Source organism: Cynocephalus volans, chromosome 5 (assembly GCF_027409185.1).
Source record: "Cynocephalus volans isolate mCynVol1 chromosome 5, mCynVol1.pri, whole genome shotgun sequence".
Taxonomy (NCBI): Eukaryota; Metazoa; Chordata; class Mammalia; order Dermoptera; family Cynocephalidae; genus Cynocephalus; species Cynocephalus volans.
The window spans coordinates 99,011,733-99,031,170 of NC_084464.1; positions in this window are offsets into that span (position 1 = coordinate 99,011,733).

The following is a 19,438-nucleotide window of genomic DNA, read 5'->3' on the forward strand; positions in this document are numbered from 1 at the left end:
AGTGGAAAAGTTTATTTAATAAGTGGATTTTTTGCTTTGGTTTCTTGAGGTACTATGATAATTGCCTTTTTTGACCTCCCTGTTTACCTTAATCACCAGCCATCTCAGGGCTATCTCCCCCTTCTAGTTGCTTCCTTCTCGCCAGGCTAGCACCTCATGCCAAGCAATTACTAAGACCCTTTCTTCCAACTTCCTTGTAGCTGGTGATCTTATGTAGCGGATCTCAGACTTCTTCCCAGTACTCCCACTCTCAAATGGATTTTTCTTTTAGGGGGAGTTGAGCCCAGTGGATATTATATATACTCTGCTGCCTCTGAGACCCTGCTTCACTCTTCTTCCTCCCATGAAATTACTGCTTGGCTCCGCTCTGGTGTAGAATCTGGAGACTACAGTACTTCTCTTTTATGTCCATGCATGAAAACTTCATCTTATAGTATTTTCTCACTCTTAATTATGCTGCAGGCAGGGTTTGGGGATAATTTTAATTCCTTTCCCCCTTAGTTTATATGTTTTTTTGTCTACGTGTTATGATAACTGAAGAAAAACATAATTTTTATACTGTTTTTATCCAATGCCATCAGTAAAAAATAAATACAAATTTACTGAAAATGTTTTTGAATATTTTAAAACCCCCATTAATTGAAAGGCAGTAGCTAAATACTAAGAAAAATGTTAATGGTGGTTAAAAAAATTATTGAAATGTCATTTTACTTCTATTCTACAGGTCTGTTTGGAAGTCCCAAATGGCTTCAGAAAATACCATTAATAGGAAAATTCTGTATAAGTAAACACATTGTAAATACAGCTTTAGGATTTAATTGAATTAGGTTAGCATTGCTTTAGCTTTCTAATACAGTCCATTATGAAAGCCAATTTATGTTTTCATTTTTTAAACTCTTTCCTACAGCTTGAGAGATGGCAAATTTTTGTTATTATAATATATGATATGCATTATTACTTTTATAAATATATATATAAAATATATATAAACATACACATCCTGACAGGGATTCCTCTCAAGATCTCCTGGTTTCCCAACCTTTATTTTGTTTGATGACATTGATATTAACAGTCCCCATAAAAATTAGAATAGAAATTATCAATTAATACATTGGAATAGGCAATGTAATAAATGTGGTTTGTGATCAAGGAATATTAACCTATCTCCCCAAAATGAAAAATTTACTTTTTTTCCACATCACAATATTTTATTACTTTTAAGAAATCAAATGCTATGAAATGCCTCCCAGTTTTATGAACGTGAAGTAATAAATTACCCAGTGGAGCTTAGAGTAGAAAGGCAACCCTCTTATCTATGCAGGCAGATTTTCATGCATGCCTTGCACTTATTATTCAACTCAAGACAAGCAGGCAATTGAGCAAAAATAAATTGAAAAAGTAAACATGAAATTACTAACTATGTAAGAAACATGTTCCTATTACATTATGTCATTTAATGAGATCAAGCACAAGAAATATTTCTTTGCACATGTAATTAGCAGGCAGCCAAATTAATACCACAGTACACTCTAGCAATATATTAATGTACATAAAATAAAACTACTGACTCGAGAACAATATATAATTTTTCTAACAATTTTGCAGTATGTCTAGAGCTTTTGTTTCTACAAGGTTAACTTCATTTCTACTCATGACTATGACCAAATCAAGGACCATTGTGTCAAATAAGAGTTACCTCCATGAAGCACCTGATCAAATAAAATACTAAGGAATGATACCCATAATGTATGTTGGTTATGTTTCATTTGAAATGAATAATTACTTATGGAATCAAGCATGATATATGCCTACAATGTTCTTGTCACTGTTTTGAGCTCTATAGGGCATAAGAAGAAATACAGTGTACAATAGCTTTCCTCATGGGTAGTATAACAATTTGAAGAAGAAAAAACATATACCTGTAACAGTTAAAGGTAACACAGAGAGATAATTATATAATGTCATTCTTCACATGTCACGTATTCATGTTAAATATGTTACAGACAAAAAAAAACTATTAATGGAAGTCAAATAATTTAGGAGCTATTAGAAATAAAAAGAAGTTCAAAGGAATAAAATACTGAGAATGATTAGGAGTTCATAGTAATTAAGCAGCTGACCTTGGTGATATCTTAGGGTGGGGTTTTAGTGTACTAGATTATGAGATAGTGAATTAAGTGATGATCTACTGGAAAAGGCTAAAACATTATTAGGATAATCTGGCCAAGTGGGTCAAGTTGGTAAAATGAGGTGGTTTCTTTAATAAATGAAAAATTTTGCTGTGATTTATTGTGATATTTTGACATGGTCTTCTTCAATTTTCCTTCTTTACCTTAATCACCAACCATCCCAGAGTTACCTTCCCCTTCTAAAGTGAATTGAGGGATGACATGTAGGAACTCCTCTTTCAACATCTTACCAGTTGCGTAATTTCTAGTGAACAAATAGAATCATACTGGGTGATGGAGTTTGGATGGATTGTCCTCCCAGAACTCTTGTGGAAGTCTGATCCCCAATGTGGCAGTGTTGGAAGCTATTTGAGTCGTGGGGGTAGATCCCTCAGGAATAGATTAATGCTCTCCCTGGGGATGGAGGAAGTGAGTGAGTTCTTGTTCCCTTAGTTCCCATGAGAGCTGGTTGTTTAAAAGACCCTGGCACACCTCTCTCTCTCTCTCTCTCTTCTCTCCTCTCTCTCTCTCTCTCTCTCTCTCTCTCTCTCTCTCTCTCTCTCTCTCTCTCTCTCTCTCTCTCTCTCACCATGTGATTGGCTTGTACCCCTGGCTGCCTGCCACTTTCCACCATGAATAGAAGTAGACTGAGGACCATACCAGATGCAGCTGTCCTGGAATCATAAGCCAAATAAACCTCTGTTCTTGATAAATTACCCTCTCAGGTATTCTGTTATAGCAACACAAAAATGGACTAATACAAAAAATAACAAGTTAAGACTTTAGGGATGAAATAAATGTATTTTCATATGAAAAGACACTAGTTTTGGGGGACAAGGAGTGGAATGCAGTATATTGAATTGTTCCCCAAAACTCATTGAAGCTTAAATTGTGTCCCCCAAGTTTTATGTATTAGAAACTAAACCTCACTGTGACTGTTAAGAGGGTGGGAAATCCTATTATGGTAATTGAAAGGTGGAGCCTTGAGGAGGTGATTGGATTGTAGGACCTTGCATTAGTGAATTAATTAAAAATGGTGGTCAGGAGCATGGCTCTAAGGACTTTAAAGGAAGAAGGGAGTTTGTCTTTGTCTCTCTCTGCTCCCTCTTCTTCCCCCTTTTGCAATGTGATACTCTTCCATCACTGTTGCCACCACCAAGACTCTCACCAGATATGTTCCCTGGACTTTGGACTTCCATCTTCAGAAACTGTAAGCAATAAATTTCATTTTATTTATAAAATATGCAGTTCTGTAGCAACAGAAATGGACTAATACACTGGGGTTGTGGTTGATACAGAACAACAAGAAATGAAATATAAATTTCTGACCAATATAAAAGACAGCAAGGAGAGAAAAATAAATGAAATGTGTGTGTGTGTGTGTGTGTGTGTGTGTGTGTGTGTGTGTCAAATGCCAAAATGATATAGGAAAGTAGAGAAGGATGCAAGGATTTCTAGACATTTGTATAGATGATGTCTCATTTAAATTAATATTGACTGTTTACTATTGCCTTAAATACACTAACAAATCTTTGAGGCAAGAAGGCCACACAGAGATTAAAATAATAATAATAATAATAGTAATAATAATAATAATAATAAATAATAAATTTTCCCAAAGTCTTAAAAACAAGAAAGAGAAAAACTGGATTTAAATTCAGGCCATTTATTCTAGCACTTGATTTTCTGGTCTTAAACTTGATACCCTTCTCTTTTAAGACTGATTTGCAGGAAAAACCAGAGGTCTCCAGATGATTTTTATCCCAAATTATAGAGGTTAGTTTCTGGAGACTCTGCACCATGCATATAATTTCCAGTATTTGGCATGTTTCTTACCTACTTTTAGCCTAGCAAGCAGCAGAACACATTTGGAAAGAGTATGGAAAGAACTAAATTGTAAATGGTAGTTCTGGACAGTTAGTTCTTGCTGTGGTTAGTTGCTCCTGCTGCAGCTTTCTTATTTGTATTCTTTTCTGTTTCAGGAATGTTTTTTTTTCTTTCTCTTTACATTTGATATAGTAAATGAAATTTGATTTTCTCTCTGAAGAAATCAAACCAAAGGATTTTAGAAACTTTAAATTAACAATTGGCATTAATCCTTAAAATACCTGTGAAATGGCTCAATATCTTTTCTTTGGTGCTATACTATCACATTGAGAAAATGGGAACATATCAATATCTGGCTATTAAAGGAAATATTACAATAGGATAATCTCTTCTGCATAAGCCATACATACAAAATTTATTTAAATAGTGAATAATAAAAATTTAAACCAACTCTCTTTTATTTTCTATCATACCAGGAATAGATACTAAATAATTTAAGGAAAATACTTGCCAAAAAACAAATAAAACCTGAGTAGATTGTAAGGAACTTATAATATGTTTATCAGTTTAAGTTATTTTCTTTAGGCAACCAGAATAGACTATTATAGAAAGAAGTCAGTTAAATGTGAGCCTGTCCTCAGTGATCACATGGAGACCTTATTTAAGAAAAAACAGTGCCCACTCACCCTATACTTTCTTCCCCCTTTCCCATCCCATTATAATTTAATTGGTATGGGCACCATTTAATTTGGGGGGGCACCTGGGAAGGGATAGCTACAGGTGATTCTATTGAGCAGCCAATGTTGAGAACCACTGTATTCATTTGCTAGGGCTGCCATATCAACATACCACAGGCCGAGTGGCTCAAACAAAAGAAATTTATTTTTCTTAAACTTCTTGAGGCTAGAGGTCCAAGATTGTTTTCAGCATGGTTGGTGTCAAGCTAGGGCTATAGCAATAGCTACGCTAAAGCCAAAATGTTTTTTTTATTTTAGTTATACTAAGTTTCCATTTGTATTGTCAGGGCTATGGCTCAGACCTTTCAAACCCATCCTACAGACTGGGTCACCAGACCCCTCCTGTGCAGATCCATGCTAGGTAATTGGGAAAGATCCCGGAAGTCATTGGCAGACGACACAAGGTCAGTCCTCAGCATCAGCAACGGTGACAGCAGCAGTGGCAGCAATAGCAGTAGCAGCCTCCCCATGGCCCCCCCGGGGGGAATCCCGGGGGTGGGGGGTGCCGTGGATCAGAGCCACTAGTTCTTTATACTTAAGTCCATAACCCAGGACACCTGGGTGCATGTGCGCAATTACATTAGACAATAACCAAGGAACACCTGGACGCACGTGCATATTTACATCAAATGCTAGGCAAGATTCTGAACATCTGAGGGGGCCTGACCATTTTCCTATATTTTCTCAACAGTTGGTTTCTTCTAAAGCCTCTCCTTGGCTTGCAGATGGCCATCTTCTGCCTGTGTCTTCACATAGTCTTCCTTCTTTGTGTCTGTGTTCTAATCTTCTCTTCTTATAAGGAGACCAGTCATATTGGATTTGGGCCCACCCTAATGAGCTCATTTTACCTCTTTAAAGACCCCATCTACAAATACAGTCACATTCTGAGGTACTGGGGTTAGGACTTCAACATGTAAATTTGGGAGGGACAGAATTCAGTCCAGAACAACCACTAATTTAGAAAGTGATCAGTTAGCAATGAATAATATACAACTAAAACCTTTTGAAGTACGAAGTCTGTTAATTAAATTAGTAAAACTGCTATTTAAATTAGAAAACAATTATTGTGAATGACTATTCCATGATTTTTCTCAATTCTCTCTGATAAGCTAAAGCAGAGGGATTTATACTTGCTGGGAAGATGGAACAATTTGGTTAGGCTCGCCTGCCTTGAAGTGGGTTCAGGGTGGTTCAGTAAACATTGCGTGGGTGGAGTGAGTGCGCCCATGCAGCACCACTTTGGCTGGTTTTTTACTGCCTCGGCCCCCGCCCTGAGGACCATGTTTTTCCAGACCTGCAGCTTCCAAGGACCGTGTGGCCGGTTGCCTAGCTTATAGATCTGCATGAAGGGGTCTTGCGACCCAGCCTGGCATGTGAAGCATTTGTGACCCAGTCTGTGAATGGGCTTGAGGGGTCTGGGAGCTCCAGACCCAGCCCTAGCTCAACCATCAGCCCAGTCAGTGCAGGATTACCAGCAGATTAAAGAGCCCAACTAGTGTGGTTGCCTAGCTTTACAGTTGTCATCACAAACAGGATTAAGAGCTAGACAATTGGCGCTGTGAGCAGGATTCCAGACATCAGCCTCGCAGTAGCCCTTGTCATAGCCAGACAATAATGAACAAGAGTGTGGTTTAGAAATCCACGGTACTGGAATACTCTTCTTTTTTTAGTTCTTGACTGATAATTTTCTGTCTCTAAAGTAACCAGTTCCTCAAATCTACAACTATAGAGTTCAAACTTCGGATAAAGATTTACAAAAGTGACAATTTGAATAGAAAAACCTCATTAAGATGCTTTTCACTTACAGAAACCAACTAGCTCTTATGTGACATTTAGAGTCATGAAATGCTGAACTATTGCTAATTACTGCAGGTGATTAGTCGCACAGTAATGCTAGATTATTTGGGCATTTATCAACATTGGCTACACATGTGAATCAACAGGAGCTATTTTTATAAAAATTCCATTTCTTGGATAATTAAAAAGAAAAAATAGTACGAGATCCAGATGTATTTTTTGAGGTGATTACATATGTCCACATTTGAAAAATACTAACTCATGAACTAATAGCCTGAATATAGGTCCAATGAAGTTTCTGATGATTTTTAACCCTGTTAGTTGCCTCTGTTGGTAAGAGAGTTGCTCTGAGGTAATCTACCACAACCAGCTCTCCTAAAGATAAATATCTATAGCCAGGTGGCTATAATTTTGAAAATAAGAGAACACACCTAAATTTATCATTTCAAGTATAAATTTATATAGGCAAAATATCACATGAAAGTAAAACACTGAATATTGCTAACAAATTCTAGGTAGAAAGCAACCCTTCCTATCAACAATCCTAATCCCCAGAGCAAACACTGTCATTGTTTTAAATTATTCATGAGTTTATTTCAAATTTATTTCCTAGGTTTTTAGCTTAGTACTAATATAGCCAACAACTTTTTCTGCATACAGCTTTGAGACAGTACCAGAAATTTTGAGTATGTTTATTTTTTTTTTTTTTTATTTTTTTAAAGTTTTGGCATGTTTTATTCCAGCTTATTTCTATGTATTTTATTTACATATAATATATACAATTTTATATTCTGCTATTTGCATTAAGATTATATTTTTTTCCCTTGTTAAACCCTGTTATATTTATTTATTTATTTATTTATTTTTTATTTTTTTTAAATTTTATTTTGACGATATACATTGTGGCTGATTAATGCTCCCCATCACCAAAACCTCCCTCCCTTCTCCCCCCCCCCAACAATGTCCTTTCTGTTTGCTTGTCGTATCAACTTCAAATAATTGTGGTTGTTATATCTTCTTCCCCCCCTCCCCAGTTTGTGTGTGTGTGTGTGTGTGTGTGTGTGTGTGTGTGTGTGAATTTATATATTAATTTTTAGCTCCCACCAATAAGTGAGAACATGTGGTATTTCTCTTTCTGTGCCTGACTTGTTTCACTTAATATAATTCTCTCAAGGTCCATCCATGTTGTTGCAAATGGCAGTATTTCATTCGTTTTTATAGCTGAGTAGTATTCCATTGTGTAGATGTACCACATTTTCCGTATCCACTCATCTGATGATGGGCATTTGGGCTGGTTCCAACTCTTGGCTATTGTAAAGAGTGCTCCGATAAACATTGGGGAACAGGTATACCTTCGACTTGATGACTTCCATTCCTCTGGGTATATTCCCAACAGTGGGATAGCTGGGTCATATGGTAGATCTATCTGCAATTGTTTGAGGAACCTCCATACCATTTTCCATAGAGGCTGCACCATTTTGCAGTCCCACCAACAATGTATGAGAGTTCCTTTTTCTCTGCAGCCTCGCCAGCATTTATCGTTCATAGTCTTTTGGATTTTAGCCATCCTAACTGGGGTTAGATGGTATCTCAATGTGGTTTTGATTTGCATTTCCCGGATGCTGAGTGATATTGAGCATTTTTTCATATGTCTGTTGGCCATTTGTATATCTTCCTTAGAGAAATGCCTATTTAGCTCTTTTGCCCATTTTTTAATTGGGTTACGTGTTTTCTTCTTGTACAGTTGTTTGAGTTCCTTATATATTCTGGATATTAATCCTTTGTCAGATATATATTTTGCAAATATTTTCTCCCACTCTGTTGGTTGTCTTTTAACTCTTTTAATTGTTTCTTTTGCTGTGCAGAAGCTTTTTAGTTTGATATAATCCCATTTGTTTATTTTTCCTTTGGTTGCCCGTGCTTTTGGGGTCGTATTCATGAAGTCTGTGTCCAGTCCTATTTCCTGAAGTGTTTCTCCTATGTTTTCTTTAAGAAGTTTTATTGTTTCAGGGTGTATATTTAAATCCTTAATCCATTTTGAGTTGATTTTAGTATACGGCGAGAGGTATGGATCTAGTTTCATTCTCCTGCATATGGATATCCAGTTATCCCAGCACCATTTGCTGAAGAGGCAGTCCCTTCGCCACTGAATAGGCTTGGTGCCTTTGTCAAAGATCAGCTGACAGTAAGTGTGTGGGTTGATTTCTGGATTCTCTATTCTATTCCATTGTTCAGTGTGTCTGTTTTTATGCCAGTACCATACTGTTTTGGTTATTATAGCTTTGTAGTATAGCTTAAAGTCAGGTAGTGTTATGCCTCCAGCTTTATTTTTTTTGCTCAGCATTGCTTTGGCTATGCGTGGTCTTTTATTGTTCCATATAAATGTCTGGATAGTTTTTTCCATTTCTGAGAAAAATGTCTTTGGAATTTTGATGGGGATTGCGTTGAATTTATATATCACTTTGGGTAGTATGGACATTTTCACTATGTTGATTCTTCCAATCCAAGAGCATGGAATATCTTTCCATCTTCTTGTATCCTCTCTAATTTCTCTCAGCAGTGGTTTGTAGTTCTCATTATAGAGATTTTTCACCTCCTTGGTTAACTCAATTCCTAAGTATTTTATTTTTTTGGTGGCTATTGTAAATGGGCAGGCTTTCTTGATTTCTCCTTCTGCATGTTCACTATTGGAGAAAAGAAATGCTACTGATTTTTGTGTGTTGATTTTGTATCCTGCTACTGTGCTGAAATCATTTATCAATTCCAACAGTTTTTTTGTAGAGGTTTTAGGCTGTTCGATATATAGGATCATGTCATCTGCAAACAGGGAAAGTTTGACTTCATCTTTTCCAATCTGGATGCCCTTTATTTCCTTCTCTTCTCTGATTGCTCTGGCTAGTACTTCCAACACTATGTTGAACAGGAGTGGTGAGAGTGGGCATCCTTGTCTAGTTCCTGTTCTTAAAGGAAAAGCTTTCAGCTTTTCCCCATTCAGGATGATATTGGCTGTGGGTTTGGCATATATGGCTTTAATTATGTTGAGATACTTTCCCTCTATACCTAACTTATATAGGGTCTTTGTCATGAATGAGTGCTGAACTTTATCAAATGCTTTTTCAGCATCTGTAGAGATGATCATATGGTCCTTGTGTTTGAGTTTATTAATATGGTGTATCACATTTATTGATTTGCGTATGTTGAACCAACCTTGCATACCTGGGATGAATCCCACTTGATCGTGATGAATAATTTTACGTATGTTTTGCTGTATTCTGTTTGCTAGTATTTTAGTGAGGATTTTTGCATCTATATTCATCAAGGATATTGGCCTGTAGTTTTCTTTTTTGGTTATATCTTTACCTGGTTTGGGTATCAGGATGATGTTTGCTTCATAGAATGAGTTTGGGAGAGTTGCGTCCGTTTCAATCTTTTGGAATAGTTTGTAAAGAATCGGTGTCAATTCCTCTTTGAATGTTTGGTAAAATTCTGCTGTGAATCCATCTGGTCCTGGGCTTTTCTTTGTTGGGAGCCTTCTGATAACAGCTTCAATCTCCTTTATTGTTATTGGTCTGTTCAAATTTTCTACGTCTTCACGGTTCAGTTTTGGGAGCTTGTGTGTGTCCAGAAATTTATCCATTTCCTCCAGATTTTCAAATTTGTTGGCGTATAGTTGTTTATAGTAGTCTCGAATGATTCCTTGTATTTCAGATGAATCAGTTGTAATATCGCCTTTTTCATTTCTAATTTTTGTTATTTGAGTCTTCTCTCTTCTTTTTTTTGTTAGCCATGCTAATGGTTTGTCAATTTTATTTATCTTTTCAAAACACCAACTTTTTGATTCGTTGATCTTTTGAATTGTTTTTTGGTTTTCAATTTCATTCAGTTCTGCTCTGATCTTAATGATTTCTTTCCGTCTGCTAACTTTAGGATTGGATTGTTCTTGTTTTTCTAGTTCTTTAAGGTGAAGTGTTAGGTTGTTCACTTGCCATCTTTCTATTCTTCTGAAGTGAGCATTTAATGCAATAAATTTTCCCCTCAATACTGCTTTTGCAGTATCCCACAGGTTTTGGTATGATGTATCATTGTTTTCATTAGTTTCAATAAATTTTTTGATTTCCTGCTTGATTTCTTCTTGGACCCATATGTCATTAAGTAGAATGCTGTTTAATTTCCATGTGTTTGTATAGTTTCCAGAGTTTCGTTTGTTATTAATTTCTAGTTTTAATCCATTGTGGTCTGAGAAGATACATGGGATAATTCCAATTTTTTTGAATTTATTGAGACTTGATTTGTGACCTAATATGTGATCTATCCTGGAGAATGATCCATGTGCTGATGAGAAAAATGAATATTCTGAGGTTGTTGGGTGGAATGTTCTGTAGATATCTGCCAATTCCAGTTGGTCTAGAGTCTTGTTTAGATCTTGTGTTTCTCTACTGATTCTTTGCCTAGATGATCTGTCTAATATTGACAGTGGGGTGTCCAGATCCCCTGCTATTATGGTATTAGTGTCTATTTCCTTCTTTAGGTCTAATAGAGTTTGTTTTATAAATCTGGCTGCTCCAACATTGGGTGCATACATATTTATGATTGTTATGTCTTCTTGATGGATCAGTCCTTTTATCATTAAGTAGTGTCCCTCATTGTCTCTTTTTATGGTTTTTAGTTTAAAGTCTATTTTGTCAGATATAAGAATAGCTACTCCAGCTCGTTTTTCTTTTCTGTTTGCATGGTAAATCTTTTTCCATCCTTTCACTCTTAGTCTGTGTGAATCTTTATGGGTGAGGTGGGTCTCTTGTAGGCAGCATATAGTTGGGTCCTGCTTTTTGATCCAGTCAGCCAGTCTGTGTCTTTTAATTGGGGCATTTAAACCTTTTACATTAAGAGTTGTTATTGAAAGGTGTTGATTTATTCCTAGCATTTTATTGGTTGTTTGGTTGTCTTAGGTGTCTTTTGTTCCTTGCTTTCTGATTTACTGTTTGGTTTCTGTGTTTGTTGGTTCCTTAGGTTGTAGATAGTGTTTTTGTTAGCTTGTTTTCTCTTCATGAATGCCATTTTTATTATACTAGCAGGTTTAGATTTTTCTTGGGTTTTTATGGCAGTGGTAGTTATTTTTCAGGAACCAAACCCAGTACTCCCTTGAGGATTTCTTGTAAGGGTGGTCTTGTGGTAGTGAACTCCCGCAGTTTTTGTTTGTCTGAGAAATATACTATTTGCCCCTCGTTTCGGAAGGATAGCCTTGCAGGGTAGAGTATTCTTGGCTGGCAATCTTTGTCTTTTAGTATTTTGAAAATATCATCCCATTCCTTTCTAGCTTTTAGGGTTTGTGATGAAAAGTCTGATATTAACCTGATTGGGGCTCCCTTATAGGTGATTTGACGCTTCTCTCTTGCAGCTTTTAAGATTCTCTCTTTATCTCTGAGTTTTGCCAATTTGACTATGACATGTCTTGGAGAAGGTCTTTTGGGTTGAATACATTTGGAGATCGTTGAGCTTCCTGGATCTGAAGATCTGTGATTTTTCCTATACCTGGGAAGTTTTCTGCCACTATTTTGTTGAATATGTTTTCAATGGAATCTCCATTTTCCTCCCCTTCTGGAATACCCATGACTCGGATATTTGATCGCTTATGGTTGTCTGATATCTCTCTCAGATTTTCTTCAATGTCCTTGATTCTTTTTTCTTTCTTTTTGTCTGCTTGTGTTATTTCAAACATCCCATCTTCAAGTTCAGAGGTTCTCTCTTCAACTTGGACAAGCCTGCTGGTTAAACTCTCCGTTGTGTTTTTTATTTCGTTGAATAACTTCTTCAGTTCAGCAAGTTCTGCTACATTTTTTTTAGGACATTGATTCCCTTGTACATTTCCTCTTTCAGATCCTGTATACTTTTCCTCATTTCATCATGATGTCTAGCTGAGTTTTCTTCTATCTCATTCAGTTTCCTTAGAATTATCACTCGAAATCCCTTGTTAGTCATTTCAAGGGCTTCTTGTTCTATAGGATCTAGAATTTGAGATTTATTAACTTTTGGTGGTGTACTTTCTTGATTTTTTGTATTTCTGGTATCTTTTTTTTGGTGTTTATTCATTGGGGCAGGGGGTTTCACAGTCCACCGGTTTGAGACTAATGACTAACTAGGATGTTGCTGTGGTTGCCAATTTCGTATGGCTCCCTCCGTGACTGCTCAGTTGGCCTCTAGTGCCTTGTGTGTGTGGTTGCCTCGGGTCTTGGGCTTCTCCGGGGAGCCACCTTTCTGGTCAGCTTGGACTCTGCTGGGCTGGTGGATCACGTACCACAGGGTGTGTGATCTCTGTTGAGCTTTCACTTCCTGTGCAGGACTTCTCCCTGTTCTGTGTGCTCTGGCCCAGGCTGTTAGATCGTGCAGTGGCGACCCCACCGGGTGTGTGGTTTCTGTCAAGTCTCCGCCTCCCTGGCCGCACGTCTCCCCACTCTGTGCACACTGTGCTGGGCTGGGGCGTGTCTTCTGCACCCCTCTTCTATCAGCTGGGCCTTCAAGACCCTGCTCGGCACCGCCTCGCCCAGGAAGTCTACCAGGTTTCTGCTGGGCACAGACGACCGGTCTCTCTGGCTGCCTTTGTTGCACTATGTAGATCTTTCTCGGGTCTTGTTCACCTTTGTATCCCTCCAGTATAAACCGAGTCTAGCGCCCACCTGCAGCCTGGTCTCCGGCAGGTTCAAGCGGACCTGGGAACTCTCCTACCACACTATTCCCAACCAGAAATTCGTTAGGCTTTTTTCCAAACTGGTGGCCGCAGAGATGGTATCTGCCTCCCAGTAACAGGGAGTTTACCTGGGGCCGGAGTCCAGGGTATGGTGGAGTGACAGTCGGCCCGCCCGTACTTCCTTGCCCTCCTGATACTGGTCGGGGACGCCCCCCGCCACCAGCCCCGCCAGAGAACCGCGGAGGGAGTGGGAGTGGAGGCCAGTCCGCAGGCTCCGGAAAGCCTCGCGCCAGGCCAAGCAAGTGGGATGGCTCAGTGATGGCCGAGCAGGGCGGAGCTGCCAGCACCTGGGAAAATGGAGGCAGCACCGGGCGGTGAGTGGCCTGGTGGTGCAGGTGGGAGCCGCGTGGGCATCCATCCCCCGAACAGAGCTGTGCCAGGGGTCACTCACAGTGCTGTGCCAGATCGGGTGCTCGCTCTCTGTCTCTGGTTTGCCGCCTTTCCCAGTTCTCGGCTTCTGCCGCCTCGGGCTGTTCAGTCGCGGCGCGGCTTGGGCGCTCCCAGGAATCTTCTTTAATGCCGGTCTGAAACCTCGAATCCTGAATAGGGCAGCTGGCCGCCTTCAGCGCGGCCCCGGCCTCCGGGTTCCTGGCTGCATCCACAGCAGCCCTGGCACCGTGATCCCTGTTTTGAGATTCGCTTTTGCAGCTAAGAAACAGTTCTTTTCCTGCTCCACACTTCAAAGCTGTTGCCTGTAAATGAGGCAGCCTCTCCTGCCGGGGGCAAAGTGGCGGTCACCCCCCACGACCCGTCAGCAGCAGCAGTCCTCCCTTAAGAGATGGCGAGAGGAAGGTCCACAAGTTTCCTGGCTGCCTGAGGCCCAGTGGCCACCTTTTCCCCCTCAGCTACTCCGGGCCAGCCGCCGCAGCCGCCGCCATCTTGAAAAGCCTGCATTAAGATTCTTGAGTATGTTTATTAAAACATGACATTGTATAACTAGAGGTTTTATTATGTTGCCTGAGAAAATGAACAATATAAACATTAAGAATTAAAACAAAATGAACAATTGCTATTGTTTCCATATATATTCTCTACATCTTAAGTACTTTTTTTATGTATTTAAAAATAAAATTTATTGAAGTATAATTAACACTACTTTGGTGTCCATTTTAAGTGTAGAGTTCAAGGAACTGTGACAAAATAAGCACCACTGTAGGGGAAGTGAAAGTAAATGGTCAGGGTCCCTCAGATGTTCAGAATCTTCCCAAGCATTTGATGTAAATATGCATGTGCACTCATATGTGTGCTCACATCATGCATGTGTGTTCCTTGGCTATTGTCTGTGGATGGCTGTGGGCACCCAGGTGTTCCTGGGTTATCGGACTTAAATATAAAAGATGAGTGGCTCTGATCCATAGTGTCCCCCACCCCTGGATGCCCCCAGAGGGGGCCACAGGGAAGCTGCTGCTGCTGGAGACTGCTGCTGTAAGCTGTTGCTGCCAGGGCCCCTGGGATGTCCCCAGGAGGCCACCGCTGCCACTGCTGCTGGAGGCTGCTGTAAGCTGCTGCTGCTGAGGAAGCTGAGGACTGAGGTCATGTTGGAATGAACCTGTCAACTCTGTCAACGGCTCTGAGGATCTTTCCCAATTACCTAGCTTGTGACCTATATGTGAGTGGTCTGATGACCCAGCCTGGCACATGAGGGGTCTGGTGACACAGCCTGGCATGTGGGAGGTCTGTGACCTAGTCTGTACAATGGGTTTCAAGGATCTGAGCCCTAGCCCAACAACCACCACAACCAAAATATAGTTTCATCACCACAGAAAAGTCCCTGATGTACTTCCCCAGTCAATCCCCCAAACTCTGAATTTCTAATTCTATAGATTAATTTTGCATTTTCTAAAATATTATACAAATGGAATATTATAGTAGGTTGTTTTTGGACCTGACTTCTTTAACTCAGCATAATTTTGTCATTTTTAATGTACTCGTCCATGTGTATATCAGTAGTTTGTCCAAGTTTGTTCTTTTTATTATTACATAGTATTTCATTATATAAGCATACCAGAATTCATCTATTTATCCATTAACCCACTGATATACATTCAGGTCGTTTCTAGTTTGGGCCTGTTATGAATAAACCTGAAGGGAATAACCTTGTACAATTCCTTGTTGGACATATATTTTCATTTTTCTTGGGTCAATACATAAGAGTAGAATTGATGGGTAGTGTATTAGTTTGCTAGGGCTGCTGTAGCTAAGTACCACAAATTGGGTGGCTTAACCAATAAAAATGTACTGTCTAATAGTTCTTGAGGTTACAACTACAAAACCAAGGTGTCAACAGGGTTGGTTCCTTCCTGAGGGCTGTGAAGAAGAATCTGTCCCATGCTTCTTTCCTAGTTTCTGGTAGTTTGCTGACAATCTTTAGCTTGTGGAAGCATCACCCTGATATCTCCTTTCAGCTTCACATAGCATTCCCCCTGTGCGTGTCTCTGGTCCAAAGCTCCCTTTTCATACGGACACCAGTCATACATGATTAGGGGCTGCCCTACTCTAGTATGACATTGTCCTCACCTAACTAATTATATCTGCAACAACTCTGTATCCAAATAAGATCACATTATGAGATATTGGGGTTTAGGATTCTAACATACGAGTTTTGAGCTGTTTTCTAAACCAGCGGTGTACAAGTGTTCCAGTTGTTCCAAATCCTTGTAGACATTTGGTATTGTCAGACTTTAATTTTGGCAACTCTAATGGGTATGTAAGGGTATAAAATTGTTATTTTAATTAACATTTTCTTGATAAATAGTAATTATGAACACTTTTTCATGTGCTCCAGGAACATTTGTATATCTTCTTTTACATATTTAAAATTTATTTGCTTCTGGTTCTTAAATTGCAAGGGTTCTTTTTACTGCCTTGACAAATGTTCTCTGAGTGTGTGTGTGTATGTGTGTGTGTGTGTAGAAAGAGAGCAGAGAGAGAACAAGAATTTGTTTTTACCAGTCTGCCTTGACTTTTCGTTTTCTTAATGGTGTATTAGAAAGAGCAATTTTTTTTTTAATTCTGTCTTAATCCAAATTATCAAAGTTTCCTTCCATTGTGTTTACTTGTGTCTTATGCAAGAATTAGTAGCCTAGCTCAACTACATGATGATTTTTCCTATGTTTATTTCTAGAACTTTTAAAATTATTTTTCATATTTGTACAGTATGTGATGGCTAAATCAGGATAGTTAGCTTATTCATCATTACAATACATGATTCTTTGTGTCCGATAACAAATTTCTCATTAACCTCCCCTCCCTCCCCCTTTCTACCTCGACTAACAACAGTTCTATTCTCTCCTAAGAGTTCAACATATTACTGTGATTGATATTTCTTTCTTTCTTTCTCTCTTTCTCTGTTGTTTATTTGATTATTTATTAACTCAACTCCCACTTATGAGTGAGAACATGAGGTATTTCTCTTTCTGCACCTGGCTTGTTTCACTTAGCATAATTTTCTCGAGGTTCATCCAAGTTGCTGCAAATGGCAGAATTTTATTCCTTTTTATGAGTATCTGTCCACTGTGCATATATACCACATTTTCCTTATACAGTCACCCACCAAAGGACATTTAGATTGGTTCCATAACCTGGCTATTGTAAATAGAGCTGCAATAAACATGGGAGTGCAGATATCCCTTCAACATGATAATTTCCATTCCTTTATATATATATATATATATATATATATATATATATATATATATCCAGTAGAGGAATTGCAGGATCATATGGTTGTTCTGTCTGTAGTTGTTCAAGCAAACTCCATATTTTTCTCCATAATGGCTGTGCTAATTTACAGTCCCACCAACAGAGCAGAAGGGTTCACGTTTCTCCACATCCTTGCCAGCATTTTTTATTCTCTGTCTTTCTAATAATAGCCAGTCTAACTGGGGTAAGATAAGATCTCAAATGGGTTTTGATTTCAATTTCCCTGATGATTAGTGATGTTGAACATTTTTCATATACTTGTTGGCCATTTGTATGTCCTCGTTTGAGAAATGTCTATTCAGGTCCTTTGCCTAATTTTTAATTGGATTGTTTAGGTTTTTTGTTTTGTTTTGTTTTTACTATAAAGTTGTTTGAGCTCCTTGCACATTGCAAATATTTTCTTCCATTCTGTAGGTTGTCTTTACACTCTGTTGATAGTTTTCTTTGCTGTTTAGAAGCTTTTTACTTTGATATAATCCAATTTATTTATTTTTTTCTTTTGTTGTCTGTGCTTTTGGGGTCTTATTCATAAATTCTTTGCCCAGTCCTACATCCTGGAGTGTTTCTCCTACATTTTCTTCAAGGAGACTTAAAGTTTCAGGTATTATATTTAAGTCATTAATCCATTTAGAGTTGGTTTTCATCTATGGCAAGAAGTAAAGATTTAGTTTCATTCTTCTAGTAGGGATACTCAGCTTTCCCAGCACCATTTACTGAAGATGTTCTCCTTTCCTCATTGTATGTTCTTAGTGCTCTCATCTAAGATCAGTTGATAGGAAGCTCCAGTGGCACAATCAGTTAGCACACAGTACTTATAAGATCAATTGGTGGTAAATATGTAGGTTGGTTTCTGGGTTCTCTATCTGTTCCATTGGTCTGTGTGTCTGTTTTTATTCCAATACTATACTGTTTTGGTTACTATAGCTTTGTAAAATAGTTTGAAATCAGGAAATACAATGCCACCAACTTTATTTTTTTTTGCTCAGGATTGCTTTGGCAATTTGTTGTATTTGGTTGATCCTTAGGAACACTAGTGTTGATTTTTCTATTTCTGTGAAGAATATCATTGCTACTTTGATGGGGAATGCATTCAATCTGTAGAAGACTTTGTGTAATGTGGACATTTTCACTGCATTGATTCTTACAATCCATGAAAAAGAAACGTCTTTCCATATTTTGCTGTTCTCTTTAATTTCTTTCAGCAGTGATTTGTAGTTCTCATTGAAGAGATCTTTCACGTCATTGGATAAATTTATTCCTAGGTATTTTTTTTGGGGGGGGGTGACTCTTGTAAATGGTCTTGCTTCATTGATTTCTTTTTCTTCAGGTTTCTTGTTGGAGCATAAAATTATATTGATTTTTGTATATTGACTTTTAATCCTACAACTTTATTGAATTTGTTTATCAGCTATAAGCATTTTTTGGTAGAGTTTCTTGGGCTTTCTATATATAGAATCATGTCTTCTGAAAACAGAGACAATTTGCTTTCATCTTTTCCTCTTTGGATGCCCTTTATCTCTTTCTCTTGTCTAATTGCTCTGGTGAGAACTTCCAATACTGTCTTGAACAGGAGTGGTGACAGTGGGCATCCTTGTCTTGTTCCTGTTCTTAAAGAAAAAGCTTTCAGCTTTTCCCCATTCAAAAAGATATTGGCAGTGGGTTTGTCATACTTGGCTTTTATTGTGTTGAGTTCCTTCTATACCTAATTTGTTGAGTCTTTATCATGAAAGGATGTTGACTTTTGTCAAATGCTTTCTCTGCATCTATTGAGATGATCATATGGTTTCTGTTCTTGATTTTATGTATCACATTTATTGATTTGTATATGTTGAACTAGCCTTGCATCCCTATGATGAACTACACTTGATCATGATGTATAATCTTTTTGATGTGTTGTTTTATTCTGTTTGCTAGTATTTTGTTAAGGATTTTTGCATCTCTGTTCATTAAGGATATTGGCTTATAGTTTTCTTTTTTGTTGTATGTTTGTCTGGTTTTGGTATCAGGGTGATGCTGGCTTCATAGAATGAGTTTGGGAGAGGTCTCTGTTTCAATTTTTTGTAATAGTTTGGAAGGAATTGGTACTTATTACTTTTTAAAAGTTCGGTAAAATTCAGCAGTGAAGCCATTGAGTTCTGGGCTTTTCTTCCTTGGAAGATTTCTTAGTAGTGCTATGATGTGTTGTTATTATCCTTAATTTTGAGAATGTTTTTGATTTCTGGTTTGATTTCTTCTTTGACTCATATGTTATTCAGGAGCATGTAGTTTAATCTTCATTTATTTTTATGATTTCCAAAGTTCTGCTTGTTATTGATTTCTAGTTTTAATCCATTGTGTCCTGAGAAGCATGAAATGGTTTCAATTTTTTTTTTAATTCATTGAGACTTCTTTTGTGACCTAATATTTGGTCTATTTTGGAACATATTCCATGTGCTGATGAGAAAAAATGTATATTCTCTAGTTGT